The 15794-nt window shown below is 37.4% G+C and overlaps 1 protein-coding gene and 1 pseudogene across 3 annotated transcripts in view; one reads left to right on the plus strand and one right to left on the minus strand.

Annotated features, from left to right (window-relative positions):
* The window catches only part of YEATS4 (YEATS domain containing 4), a 145342-nt gene that overhangs the window by 20799 nt on the left and 108749 nt on the right, over positions 1 to 15794 (minus strand). For all 3 annotated transcript variants that reach the window (XR_012324613.1, XR_012324611.1, XR_012324612.1), the window contains exons 9-10: positions 11931 to 12024; positions 10037 to 10109 (exon numbers count right to left, since the gene is read on the minus strand). The gene's annotated coding sequence lies outside the window, so the exon portion shown is untranslated. The remainder of the gene's footprint in view (positions 1 to 10036; positions 10110 to 11930; positions 12025 to 15794) is intronic.
* Positions 10910 to 14013, plus strand: LOC117314311 (E3 ubiquitin-protein ligase MARCHF6 pseudogene; annotated as a pseudogene).

The raw sequence follows: 15794 nt of genomic DNA on the forward strand, positions 1-15794 counted from the left end.
AACAGATATTTACCAAAATAGTTTCTGTAGTTTTCTGGATGTCTGAAATACTTCTCTTTCTCTCCTGATGTATACATATATACATACACATACATACATTAAAGTTTTTCATTAACTTCTTAAAATTTACAATAAAATTATTAGTTATAATTCCTAATTTTCCTTTTCCGGAAAATTCTCATGTGGAACATGAGAGAACATAGTTCCTGACACTATGAGATAACACATATTGGCTTCAGTTCTTTATACTCAACAGAATCTGATTTTTTAACATGTCATTAATCAGAAAATATTTTGTAGGAATATTTTCTTTCTAAACTGTACATTTAATTTGTTACTAGATGCACCCACTGCTTATCGTACAATGAAAGTAACATACCTATTCCAAAATAAAAAATCAAGGTGATTACCTAACTGTCAAGACGCATTACCCTGGGACTTCCCTGGTGGTCCAGTGGGTAAGACTCCATGCTCCCAATGCAGGGGGCCCAGGTTCAATCCCTGGTCGGGGAACTGGATCCCGCATGCATGCCACAACTAAGTGTCCATATGCTGCAACTAAAGATCCCCCATGCCACAACTAAAGATCCCCCATGCCGCAATGAAGATCCCACGTGCCACAACTAAGACCCGGCACAGCCTAAATAAATTTTTTTTTTTAAAAAAGACACATTACCCAGGAACTGTGGCCTTACTATACTAATGTCTTCAGTTATTTGGAGAAAGTGAAGACTGCTTGGAACAAATTATCCCTATTGACTAAAAGACACGCCATTTAAATAATTTACTGCTTTACACAGAGCAGAGACTCAACAGATTCATGATTAAAAGTTCCCCAAAGACCTAAATACATTATGCTAGTCTTCTAAATACTTGATTGTGTCCTGGGAATTTTCAGCATAAATTAACACACAAAAAAAACCTCCCTCACAATCTCAAATCATTGCACTAATGGTTAAGAATGATGAAGGAAAGGGGAGGGAAGGTAAGGACACACTCTTCCAGGATACCAATTATAAATAATGCAACCTTCACCTATGGTGTTTGCTGTTTTGTTTTGCATTTTAACAAAATGGAAGTACACAGCATATGGAGTATGTATTGTTTCTTGAAACTTTATCACACACACCTCCTCTCCCTATAGTTAGTGTTTGTCTCTTTCTCTCTCTCCTTCCCTTCCTCCCTCTTGCACACAATATGAATAACTGTTACTTTTTTAAACTTTGTTTTATATATAAACATGCTACTCACATTCTGGCTATGACAATAAAATATACTTCTTAGTTAAAAAAAAAAAAAAGCCTCTTAACATATGAGTCTATGTAGAACATTAAGGTAAATATCTCCTGGGTTAGTTTTCTTCTATGTGTTCAACATTATACGTAATGAAGAGATATATACAAATAAATAACACAGAACCTGTGGCTTTACTGTTTTTCATGAATTTTAATACCACACACAATAAAATATTCACTATGGAGAGGAACTTGGTATTAAAGCAGATTTACTTTGACTCTATTCCAGGGGGTTGAGTTACTTGAATACCAAGACTTCAGTACTTGATAGTCTCTTCTTGAAGATGCTGTAATATGTATGTGCCCCACAAACTGTTACCCAACTGCATTAACTTCCTCAAAAGTGGAAACAACTTTTATAAAGCTCACTTCAGCCCTTTCATTTTCTAGGGGATAACCAATAACTTCAAAAATAGAAGTCAACTTAGAAGAGTTACATTTTTTTCCCTAAATTCCTCCTTTATCTGCTAGGAAGAAAATACTATCTTCATTCTTTAGTAGTTCTGATAGACTCTAAATATTTTTCAGCAATGTAACAGATACAATTTTTCGCCACACTCAAACTCTAATTTCTCATGGTAAGCACTGCACAAAGAACAATGAAAGAAAGAATGACCAATGCCTTCAAACTGGAAATTAGTTTCCAGCAAAATTAAAAGTAGAATTCATGTCTCATGAAAGAATTTTCAATAAATCCGTATCACAAAGCAATCAATATAAGCTACACCTGTTTTCTCTGAACTACAACTATGAAATATTGTTTCTCCTAAAATCCACATCAGATAATTCAAAGGAATTCAGTGGCCCTCTATAACTTGGTCCTCCTTCATTATACATAAAGAACTTGCCTAATATTCTATATTTAAATTGCACGTAGAAAGAAAAAATGGTAAGGAGGGTGAAAAATCTCATAATTTGGCCATATTAGAAATAACAGATTTTGAGACTGGGGAAAAAAAACTGAAATCATTTTATATTTTATAGGTGAAGAAACTTGAAGAAGCATATGAGCAAGGAAAGAACTGAAGTTCATATTATAAATGGTATTCTACCCTAGAATTACCAATTCCAACAGATCTAAAATAGGTGTTTTAGCTTAATACATACATAGCATATGTAATCAGAACGGATCGCAATGTTGAAGAGTTTAAATGAATGCATGAATTCTGAGTACAGTATATAAATTAAGGCAAATTAGAAATGGCCTATGTATCCTTTAGTGATGACAGAATTCCAATAAGTAACCTGATTCCTTGGTGCAGCTTTTTAGGACAGTCTGTGCCGGATGGATCACTGCTCTGGCCCATTATGGCATTTCTTACTTAGATGACTAATTAAATGCACCATTAGCTAATGTTCATAAAGATAAGAAAGTATATGCCAATATCCTGTTTTCAACCTGGTAGCTTAATAAAAGGACTACTGCCCATTTGACGATTGCTGGTCCACTAAACCAGTTCATAAAAGAGGAATAAATCTCAAAGTTAAGTAGTGGAATAGCAGAGTATATATATAACATCAATTGCATTTATACAAAAACCCATTGTATACAGCCTGCACTGGACCAAAAATAAAAAAATTCACAGAGAAATAAGAGTTCTCAAATTTAAATCTATATTCTAGGAAAGATCAGATTAGGGTAAGGACAAAAAGCATAGTATATTCAATATTAAAAATATAATACTTAGAGAATAAAAATCACTTTCAACATCATGGACATTTACCTTACATTAAGTATTTCTCTATCACCCAACTCACATTTAGACTGTTTACAACAGTATGTATGTGGAAGGGCATTTGATCTACTCAATTTCACAAAAATTACAGCCTCCCATTTAGTCCCAAAGGCACAAGTGAACAAAATAACATTATTATAAAGTGCTGTCTTGGTAGCAAAGAAAAATATGCAGAACAGACAGACTCATACTAAAGGAATAATTAACAAGAGCTGTGGTTCATGAAGAAATACTCTAGCTTCGGTGACATCATGGTAACTACGAGAGTGTGCCTTTATGATTTTCCCCCCAAACCAAGTTGGATATGTCCCAAGTTAAATAACAGCTCCTGTTTCACTCCTAGATATCACTTTTTTTAGCTTTAAAATAGAAGTACGTAAGTCAATTTAAAATGCAAACTGGTATAAAGGCTTAAAACTTATTGTTTAAAGAAAGCACTGATTCTAACTTTAAAAAAAAAAGGCCTTAATGACTTTCCTAAAGCAGAGGAGGAATTTCATCGTTTTCAACTTACCAATGCAAATAAAAAAGGCTATAAAGGATGCTGCTTTATATAGAATATTTATATAGAATAACATGCATGTGTCCCCCCATTCCTTCCATATATATTTGTCTCTGTCTCTCCCTCTCCCAGGGCTGTGTGTGTGTATATGTGTGTGATGTTTCTTCCTCCCTGCCTCTATTTTGGTCACTCTATGTCCCCTCTCCTTCTTGCTGACTTCTATTACACTCTATTAACTGGCTTCTAAGCACTGATATTCAGAAAGCAAGCATTTTATCAGATTGTAGCCTGTGGCAAAGTGAATTAGAAAAATAGCCACAAAATGAAAAAAAAAAAATCATTCAATTAGTTGAAAATAGATAAAATTAAAGCCACAAATTTTCATTTCCTTTAAAATGCCTAAATACATAGATATACCATACATATGACTTTAATAAACTTAGTAGAGTTTATCTAGCAGATTTATTTACAGGATTTTGAGCTAAATATATGGGGAGAGGGGGTATTAAAAGAGTTAGTTTAATACAACAGTTATGAGCACTGGCTTTGGAATCAGCTTTGAGTTCGTGTCCTAGCTCGACACTAAGTGTATGATCTTGGGCAGGTTACTTACTCTCTCAGCCTATTACCTCATTTCTAATGTTGTGAGGATGGCCTGTGATAACACCTGTAAGACAGTTTGCGTGGTACCTAGCACATAGTGAGGGCTCAGCACACATTACATCTAAAACATGCAGTCAATGTTTATCACTCTTTTTGTATGCCTAGCATCTGAATTTCCCTTCTTAAGTCTGGGAACTTCCCCACCTTATGTTTTCAGAAGATCAAAGAGTTTTCCACATCTTAAATTTAAGAACTTCACACCATCTCATGATTTCAGAAGATGAGACACTTTTCCGCATGTCCTACACGGCCACGACACGGGCTATGCCAAACACACATGCCCAGCCCAGAGAAGAAATGGGCAACTAACAAGCAGGACAATAAGAGACCAGAAAGAACTCTCTCTCACACTAATGGTGGAGCAACTGCAGGAAGGTCAAGTCTGGGGCAGAGGTGACAGCACTTATAGTCAACCAGTGCTAGCCGTGTCACTGGGGCAGGCTGTGGCGTCTGTCAGTCTGTCTCTAGATGGCACTGGCAACCTCATGGGAATCGTTGTGCAATGTGATTTCGGGCACTGTTTCTGGCTGCTCAGCCCTGAATCTGGTTCTCTAACTCTCAAAACAATTTGATGAGCCACTGAGCTCTATCCAATATCCTTTTAAAATACACGATACGCTTTTACTGGTTTTTACTGCCACCAAGAATTGTGACGGAAACAATCAGGCAGGGGGAACATCCATTCTCACCTACCCCACCCCCACAGGGGAAAAAGATTCTGTTTTTAATCTCTCCAAAGAAACACAAAAGTAATGTTCACTTTCAACCAACGGATTTATCCTGTGAAGTTTTGGAAACCTTATTTCTATAAATTTTGGATAATAATTTTCCTAATTTGGAATATGAGAAATGTCTAATCAGTTTTAGATTTATTTCAAAGGAACACAGACAAGGAGAAGTGATGACACAGGAAAATACGTATGTGCAAGGAGTAAGTATCATTAAGGTTAAGAGAAATTATCCCAACATGCCTGAAATCAACCTCACTGTATTCCCAAGCGCCTTCTTCCCAGCAGGAGCTTTTCACTTGGGGTTCTATAACCAAGGAGTCCCTCCTCCTCTTAAGGGTTATTTTAAGGTCCAAAAAATTTTAATTATCATCAAAAGGCCTTAAACATTCCTATTTTGTTTTAGCAAATAACTCTAAAATATTCGTATAACAAAACCATTCAATTCTCTGTTAAAACAGTGCAGAGCAAGTCAGTGCCTGATTGCCACAGGCTGATTTTTCAGTATGTAAAATACACTCCTCTCCCTCTGCCAGATTTCTCTGCATGGCCATTTTATAGTTCAGTAATGCTTTTTCCACTGTTTAGAATGTTAAAACTCAAATCTGTTCATTTTATTACTTGTCAATATAAATGTAATATAAGGTTTGTGGGGAGTGTGAAAATGGCGGGTTAAATATGTACTTTTTTAACCCCAGGAGCCAGTTACCATATAGAGTTGAATGTTTTAATGAATAAAAGAGCAATCTAAACAAAAGAGCAGTCTTTAAAAAGTGATAGTCTTTTCAGATTAAAATTTAAAAAAAAAGAATCAAGCATTTAGAAATGTATATTGACATCTAATCTATAGCTATCATATTAAAAACTCAGTAAGAAAAAAACTGAATTTCGACAGAGATTTGTGAAAGAAAATTAAAAAGGCCACAAAATTGTAGGGCTCATGACAATAATACGTTAGAGCTATGTTACAGGACCTTGAGAGTTAAGCAACTTACCCAAGGAACCTATCTTCTGATTTAGCTGAGTGATGTCATTAAAACACCTTCAGCTTGTTCTTCAAACAGATTCAAAATAAAGTTAATTGCACATTGCACACCATATGGTATTAATTTCTGGATTTAAAATGACAAAAAGTACTAAATCCAAGGCAAGTAATTTCAAAACTCAACTGTTAATACTCTTTTTAATATAAAGTTCTGACTTACGATAATTTATAAATACCCTGGACTTATCAATGTAGAAAAAATCATCAAGAAATGTAAAAACTTTTCATAGTATCCATAACTCCCAAGGTGTGTAAAATCATTTTTGCCTAAGTGCTGAGGGCTATTCCATTAATCACCAGTCATAATTTATTGGCTGTTATTTCCCGGATTCTGTCGGAACATAACTTATACTAAACACCACGTATTTAAATTTATGCCATTTAACAACAACAAAAAAGAATTTTCTGGTCATAATCTACCTGCTCTAAAAAGACACCATAATCCCTCATGGAAAAGTTCCTTTGTATTTGGTCACATTATATTAAACACAGAAGGAGCTCTGTACTCAGGAGAGTAAGAAGAAAAAGTTCACAAAAAATCAAACTCTTCTTTAAATGAGGCATGTCCAAGTCAGTCTCACAAACTAGCTATATTTACGTTTCATGAGAGGCCTCGGAGAAGCAGGTCTAAAAAAGAACTAAGGCTAGCTTTGGATGACTACCCTGTTATGAAGAGTAACTTATGCTATGAAACTACCGTTAACAGCCAAAACATTAAAAAAAAAAAAAAAAAAAAAAAGGAAGCCAACAGACTCCCCATCAAAATAAAGTGCAAGAACAAAAAGTACATGATACCCAGAAGAGAACAGGGAATAAGTATGTGTATAAAGAGACAAAGAAGGTTTACCGCAAAAATGGCAAACCCAAGGCACATGTACTGCTATTTCCCCTTCTTCAAAACTGGCCTACGCAAGTAACAGGTGACAGCTCTGTAGAGGTTAGCAAAGGCCTCAAAAACCTCTAGATGGCTATTACAAAGCAATGGGAATTATCAGACCAAGCAAAATATTGCCATTCCTTGTTTAGACTGACTGGAAGAATGTTACTCAGAAAAACTATTAACGAGGAAAGGAGTGTAAGGAAAAACAATAACAGTAAGCCACAAATATTTACTGAACTATTTGTTTTATTTTTAAGGTTACATACACTGTTTCATTTAGTCCTCACGACAAACTTCAAAACTACTATTACACCCACTATACAGACAGGAAAAACACCGAGGTTTACAGAATTTTAAACAACCAACTTGCCAGAGTCATACATACACTAGTGGTGGTACTGGAGCTCTAACATGGACCTGAGCACTTTACCACTCCTTTTAATGGATCGGGCAATTCAACTGACCTAACCCTCTATCCATCCTCCCATGTAAATCCACCAGGACAGATTTTTTTTAAGTAAAAGTTTAATTATTTAAGTATTAGCATGTTTCTAATTGAAAGTCTGGAAAATATAATGGATGTACCAAAAGTCCTATCTTTTTTATTGCTTTTATAATTAGTATTTTAATGAACACCTTGTACATAAATCTCTGTGCACATTTTTATTCCATTTATAAAATATTATAAATGGAATTCTGGTCAAACAGTGTGAATATATTCTGCCAGAACATCTGATTTTAATATTACTGAATTGATGAAGAGATTATGGTTCCTTAAGAAAAACAACTGTGCCTTATTCTCCCTTACCCACAATGCCTAGGCACATGAGCAAGTCTCATGACTGCTGAATGAATGGAGGGTTCTCTCCCCTTAGCACACAGTCAGAGACTTCGAGAAGAGAAAAATAAACAGAGCAGGCTCCCAAATTAGAAGACAACAGTTATGCCACATATCGAATTCATTAGTGGGCTGCATAAAACTCTTCTTAGGGAGAGAAGAACATGAACGTTAACATTACCATTCAATGTATTTCCATGTGTTTAAAATATATTTCCATGTGTTTGGTTATTTTATAGTACATTTAAAGAATACAGTATTTTAGTAGGTATATAACACACTGAAGACATTACTTCTCCCAGTTTATTATCTATATGCCTTAATCTACTATTGTCCATGGAAATCATTTCAGAACACGTTCATATAGAAAATTCAGAGCTAAATATTTTAATAGTAACTAGAGTTGCTATTTTACTTTGATTTTGCATATCATCTATTTCCATCAAGTTCTAATGATATCATAGCAGGCAATGTCCCCATAAAGATGAAAAAGATTGACTACAAAACATTGTATCAGCAGGCACTGATCCAGCACTTTAGATGTATTAATTTAATCTTTATGACATTACATGATATTACGATTATTAATCTCTCTATTTTATAGGTAAAGAAACTGAAACAGAGAGAGATTAGAAACCTGCTTGTTTTGGGACTTCCCTGGCGGTCCAGTGGTTTAGACTCTGCGCTTCCACTGCAGGCGACACAGGTTCGATCCCTGGTTGGAAACTAAGATCCCGCGTGCCACGCGAGTGCAGCCGGAAAAAAAAGAAACTTGCTTGTTTTTTTGAACCTAGGTATTCTGGCAGCCACACTTCTAATCACTACACAGAACTGACCCGCAGCATCAAGCAAAAAGCACTGAACAGCTTTCCGTGGACATTGGTGACACAGGACACAATGAGAGTATGTGTTCCAGAAAATAGGAAATTCAACCAATCCAGGTGGATTATTTACTCATTAGGTAAATAATTATTTATTATGGATCAAAAACTGTATCAAAATTGGGAGTATTCTCCTAACCTTGAGAAATACTAGGTCTAAGAAAGGTGGAGACAGACCGTCATAAGATAGATATCTAGTGTAGACAGATCTAACCTCGCTAGAATAAAACAGAATTTTTACAAGTGCTATGGCACAGAAGGCGTTATTAACTCTGGCTAGGGCACTCAGAGAAGCTGCACAGAGGAGGAAATACCTCAACTACACCTTGAATAACAGACTTGTACAGAAATTTGTAGCTAACAGTCTATCTCCCCACAGAAGGGTCACTGCTGTGAAACTGCTGCAGTAGCTCAAAACATGTCTCAGCACTGCGGAACCATCTTAGGTTTGCTGGAGGAAGAGTATGGGGCTGCAATAGGTCTGAGTGATCAAACCCCCCGTCAACACAATGGGAACCAGCAATAAGAAGCGGACTGTCTATCCAGCTTAATTTTATAGCCAGTATAGCTACAAAACTGCCTTTATTTGTTTGACATACCTACATTTAAATTTCTAATTTAGAAAAACCTATATTTTAAAACTAATAATAAGGAATGGAGGTGGGGAGTAGTAGACCTTCGGTTAATCATGACTGGCCCTGACCCCTTCCTGAAACCTCACCTTAAAAAATTAAAGGAATTTTTAGAAGTATAAAATCCATAAGGGGCTTCCCTGGTGGCGCAGCGGTTGAGAGTCCGCCTGCCGATGCAGGGGACACGGCTTCGTGCCCCAGTCCGGGAAGATCCCACATGCCGCGGAGCGGCTGGGCCCGTGAACCATGGCCGCTGAGCCTGCGCGTCCGGAGCCTGCGCTCCGCAACGGGAGAGGCCACGACAGTGAGAGGCCCACGTACCGCAAAAAAAAAATCCATAAGGATAAGAGAATGGGGAAAGACAACAGCAAATAAGAGAAGGCACAATATTTCGGAAGCTAGGAAAAAAAGAGGTAACTAAACTAACTAGACCAAGAAAGCCGAAACCTAAACCTGAACGGAAGAAGCCATCAAGCTGATAAACACAGAAAGTAGAATAATGGTGGCCTGGGGCTGGGATAAATAAGCAGTTACTGTTTAATAAGTACAGAGTTTCAGTTAGGGATGATGTAAAAGTTCTGGAGATTGACGGACAGTGGTAATGGTTACACAACAATGTAAATACACTTAATGCCACTGAACTGCACACTTTAAAATGGTTACAATGGTAAATTTTGAGTTATGTATATTTTACCACATTACCACAATTTAAAAAAAAAAGCAGCAAGCTGACTCATGCTGAAGAGATTCAGGTATTGGTAGCATAATGAAGACAAAAATGCAGGGTGCGGCTGGAAACGAGATGAGTGGTTGAAAGTTCATTTAAGTGGCCTCACCCCAAAACCAATCTTCTCCTCATCCCTGGAGAGGGTGTACCACAGACCCTGATCTTTGGAACACAGGTCAACACTGAAAGCAAGACAAAATAATTAGAGAAAAACAGGAGAATTATTTGAAAGTCTGCATTCTAAATAGGAGGCAGAAGGCTGTCTCCAAGAAGAAAAAGGAACTGACAGATTATCTGATGTGTCCAACCATATTGTATTTTATATTTGTCAGAGAATTGCAAATTAATTAATAGGCACAAAGTACATAAAATTTCAAACTCAGATAATTATTCCAGAAAACATTAAGTTGGACAAGAAAGGAAATACGATCACAGTGAATTTTGTGACGAGGCTGTGAAAAATATTTGCATAGTTATAATAATTTATATACTAAAGAATTTACCCCCCAAACCTGATATCCTATAAAAGGAAGATGAGAGAAAGGGAAATATGTATAAATGTTTGCAGGCGGCAGAGAGATTAAGATGACTAATCCTCATTTTTCTTAGAAGGAAAGTGAGTAGCTACTGTCTAAAATGAAAAGCCAACAAAAAACAGAACTGACTTAGAAAAATAAAGACACATCAGAACAGCTGAAGGAACTGAAACTGACTGCCCCTAAAGGCTGGGAATTGGACATGAGAAGAGATGGTGCCCTGCCATTTTTATAAGCCTTGAATATTATTTGATTTTTAAAACTACATATGTACAAATATCACTTTAATTTTAAAATAAATAAAAATGTACAGAGGCAAAACAGAAAATTGTCAAATTGTTAAAACGATCTGAAATTGTCTAAACTGAGTATACGCCTTTTTTTCCCCCAAACTATTGTGTTAGCTTTCTGTAATTCTTAGGATTTTCAGTAGTATTGAGGTCAACATGCTACTTGCTGCTCTGCCCTTCAGTGCTGTCAGGCATCACCAAAATGAGGCTCCAGCGGGAGGAAATGGTGCTGAAAATGTTGCCGCCGACCAGCATGCTAAGCCACCAGCCAAGAACGCACTGATGCCGGAAAACCCTGATGCCCAGGATGAGCAGGTGGAACAGGAGGAGGAGGAAGACAACACAGGTGGGGAAAATGCAGCTGATGTCACATGAACTGCAATGCTTTAGAATGGGACAGAGCTACAAAGAGTTTACATGGGGAAGAATGCTAGGACTTGATGGATGACTAGTGTTTCCAGAACATGTCATCTGGGTGGTGTCTTTATACACACCGTTCTTTCTTGGTTTTGCATTTTACCCTGACCACACTGGTCATTTCTCCCTTGTTCATTTGGGATTTGAAGAACACCTCCAAGCATCTCATTTTGAAGGCCTAATCACAACCATAGTAGGGTATGTACTTTTAGCAATAACACTGATAATTTATCATGGCTTGGCAACTCTTGTTAAATTTCACAGGTCTCGTCACTAGCTGGGAGTCTGCTATATTGTTGTTAAAGGTCTCTTTGTTAGTGGTGGTAGAAATAAGTGTTCCCTCTCATTTGTGGCCAGTGACTGGGTATCTGTTCCCTGGAAATGTCTGTTGCTTCTCTGAAAGATCATGTTTCTGCATTAACTAGTAGGAATGGTGTCTGTTTTCTACTTTGCCTCCATTCTGTTACTGAGACAGGTACTTCAACCTGGTGTATTTTGGTTTCTAAGGAATCTGAATGATCCAGATTTCTAAAAATCCAGTACAAGAAATGATTCACTTGACTATTTATAAGCATCTCCCAAGATTTATTTTGTCAGTGGTTCTCTTTGGCTCCATCGTGCTCCTGGTGCTTTGTCTACCTATTCGTGTAATTAAGAGTCTCCTGCCTGCCTAATTTTCTTCCCTACAGCGTCACGCTCCGCAGTGATGCTCCACTGGGTGAACTGTCCCTTGAGCTGCTTCTGCTTCAGGTTATCTTACCAGTGTTACTTGAACAGGGACACACACAGCAGTGGCTGAAGGAGCTTGTGTGAGCAGGGACCATTACTGCTGGAAACTTGCTGGATCTTCATTCCTATTTGGTGGAAGACCAGGAAGAAAATGAGAACAGTGCAAACCAACCAGTGAACAATAACCAGCCTGTTTGAAATAGTAACGCTATTCCTGTGGTGGGGGAAGGTGTGTATGCAGCCCACCAAGCCATACTTCAGCAGGGAGGGCCTGCTGGCTTTCAGCCTTACCGTCGGCCTTTAATTTTTCCACTCAGGATATTTTTGTTGATTTTCTTCACGTGCAAGAACCTTACTGATGGCCAGGCTCATCTGCCTTACTCTACCAGTATTTGCCAGCCGTCGGTTAATGTCATTTTGGACAGGGACTGCCAAAATCCATGAGCTCTACACAGCTGCTTATGGTTTCTACGTTTGCTGGCTAACCATAAAGGCAGGGACGGTGCTGGCGACATGGATGCCACAGGGATGCAGAATGATCTTCAGAAGGTTAAAGGGTAGTCCTGCATGATAATGAAGACTTCGATAGTTGCAGTGCTGCTGGCTGGAGTCGTCCTGCTTCTTCTGGGGCTCCTGTTTGAGCTGGTTATTGCTGCTCCCCTGAGGGTTCCCTTGGATCAAACTCCTCTTTTTTTCCCATCACAGGACTGGGCACCTGGAATCCTGCATGTGAGAATCTGTAGCTATATAACACTGATGGATCCTCAGTGGTGGTTTAAAACTGTAATTGAGCAGGTTTAGGCAGATGGCATCCGGAACACTGACCTTCACTATAGCATTCGGAAACTGGCAGCGCCAGTGATCTCTGTGCTCTTGCTTTCCTAACGTGTACCTTACATCATCACATCCGGCACCATTCCTTTACTAGGTGTTAACTGCGGAAATGCAAAACTTGGTCCACTGGCGGGGTTTTCCACTTTTACTGATAGTCGTGGTATCGACAGGAATCTTGTCCTTCCAGGTCTGCCAGTTTAAGTCCCTTTATGAACATATTAAAAATGACAAGTACCCTGTGGGCCAACGCCTCATGAACTATGAATGGAAATCTGGCAAACAAAGCACGTCTCCACCACCTCCACATTCATCCCAAGAATAAAGTGGTTGTATCAACTACCTTGAGCTTCCCCTTGCCTTTATGTGTCCTTTTTTGTGGACTTCTCTCTTCGGAGGTTTTCCCCAGTGATCTCTCAGTATTATTTTTAAGTTAAATGTATCTGACTTGTGTTCTCAGCATTCAGAGAGCAGCAGTGCAAGGCTCTGCTGCCCTTCCTGCATCTTCTGACATCACTGCTGTCTGAGGTCTGTATATGCGTAAACAGAAGTTTCTGGATACCCTAAAACTCTGGATTAAACAGAATGTGCACTGTACATCTTTAAACAAAACGTATATTAATTTATTAAATCTAGTTGTCACTTTAAAAAAAAAAACACCTTTCTTATAGCACAATTCATGAACTGATACAGTATGCAATTCACTGGAGAAATACTTTGGGCGTATAGCAATTCTAAAGCCTAACTGTTTAAAACCACTCTATAAACACAGTATTTTATTTATTCCTTTCCCCCTAAGAATATATATTTGGATATATTTATATAAAGGCTTATATTATTTGTAACTCTTGGATCAAATCCAAATTTTGACATTTCAAACGACTAACATTTGTAAGCCCCAGTGATGGTAGAGCTGAACTTAAAGTCTGAGTGTCAAATGATACAAATGGACAAACTGAAAGGCTACTCATGGAAAAATATATAAAAGTACTAAACATGCAAAAGAAAACAGGAAACAATCTTATCTGCAAGAACTGTACAACTTGCAACTTTTTAGTATATGTGCTGCCAAACCCAGCACAACTTACAACTTTTTAAAAGTCACATTCTTGTGGGCACAAATTCACCAACTAAATATAATCTAATTAACATACTTCTTCTACACAGTCGCAACCAAGAACTTCATTCCAGAAAAAGAAAATACTTCAAAGCACAAGATTAAAACCATGAGCAACTACATCAGAATCTACTGAATTTTTTTTAATTAATAAAGTTCTTTTCATATAAAAACTATGAGCCTTGGTTTGTTTTTCCAGCAGTACTAATGGCCTATGCTGATCTACAACATATAGTTGTTCATTTTCATGTATCAACTACATAACAAATTTATAAATACTTAAATAACTATCACAAAGGTTTAAGAGCATTAAAATCATATGTGTTATACTGTTTATACTGCACACTCATATAATCAAACAAGAAATAGAGTCAGAGATAGAGCAACCAAAGAAAACCTCAAGTATTTGTCACTGAGTGCCCACGTGTCAGAGAACATGACGGAGAAATTCCTATGTGACAAGACTCCTGCACTCAAAGAGTTTGAGATTTAGCAGTGCAAGAGGAGAGGTAAGAAGTGTGTGTGGTGGGGTTGCCAAGACCAAGACATGAAAACAATTCATGAAAAATATAAAAAACTAAATGACTAAGTACTAAACTACAAAATATAAAGGGTAAATTTAGAGAAGAGGAAGATAACAATTGCCTTGAGAGAGGAAGAAGGCATTGAACTGGGTCTCAAAGAAGTAGAGAAACATTTGAAGAAATAAAGGAGAAAGATCAATGTCTCTGTCTCTGCCTGTCTCTCTCTTGTTCTCTCTCTCAATTTTGCTGTATACTTAAACTACATAAGGACATAAACTACATAAGGACAGCTGAGACTTTCTGATTCCCAGTCCTATAATCTATGCATTACTACACTATACACTATTTTATGTATTAAGTATTTTACACTGCACTTCATTATCAACCTCAATTTCCTATAACCAAAAACATTAGGATGCTATAAAAAAAGATGCCCATCTTAAAGTAAGTATGCTATAATACACAACGGCCAAATGGGTCTCAGTTAAGACCACAGAACTTTTACAGCCAGAACCATGGCCTTCCCACTAAACTGAGATATGTTACTATTCCAGGACTATTCCTTTAGCCAATAGGCCATTCTAACGGGAGGGTACTGCCCAAGCAACAAATTTCAAAGCTAAAGTCACGGTTCCAAGGAATTCATATATAGAAATTTTTCATTGTTTTATCTAAATTATTTTGATTGTATGCTGATCGCTACCTAAATAGAGATGGAAAATCAAAGAAAAATAATATATCTAAATGAAACACTACAAAATAAACACAATCATGGAATGCACAAGTCATTATGCCATATAGTTATTAGTCACAAACTTATTATAAGCTTTCTCAGGAATTATATTACTTTTTACACCTAACCTAAAATTTTCCTTCTCTAAATTGGTAAGATCCTATTAGTTTTTATACATCTACAAATGGTAACTATGTTCACTAGTGTACCCCAATCTAAATTAATATTCATCACAAATTGAAAAACACTCATTGGTCCAGCACCTGAGAGTCATGGTTCCTTACATCCTCTCTCACTTCTTTCTCTTTTCCCACACCCAAAGACAGAACACTCTCATGCTCTCCCATTACACTCCCATCTAAAACCCCTGAGCAGTAGCCAGGCGCTCCCTCCCCCTTCCATGAGGATCCACAACTTAATTGATCCAATTTATCCAGTATACAGAAGGGTGTAACCAAGTTTTCTTTCAATATTTTTTCCTGTGTTTTCATGTGTGACCGAGAGGAGGAGGGAAAAGGAGTTCTAAATGGAGGCACAAAAGAGCCGAAAGCTACCTTCAGCCCTCTAAGGCAGCTGTGGCACAGTACAAAAGCAATGTACCTGAAGTGCAGGATCAGGGTCTTAAGCCCAGCTCTGCCATTTAACCATTTCTTAGTTGAATGACCTCTTTCACTTAGCAATTCAGCCTGC

This window comes from Tursiops truncatus, chromosome 11 (assembly GCF_011762595.2).
Source record: "Tursiops truncatus isolate mTurTru1 chromosome 11, mTurTru1.mat.Y, whole genome shotgun sequence".
Lineage (NCBI taxonomy): Eukaryota > Metazoa > Chordata > Mammalia > Artiodactyla > Delphinidae > Tursiops > Tursiops truncatus.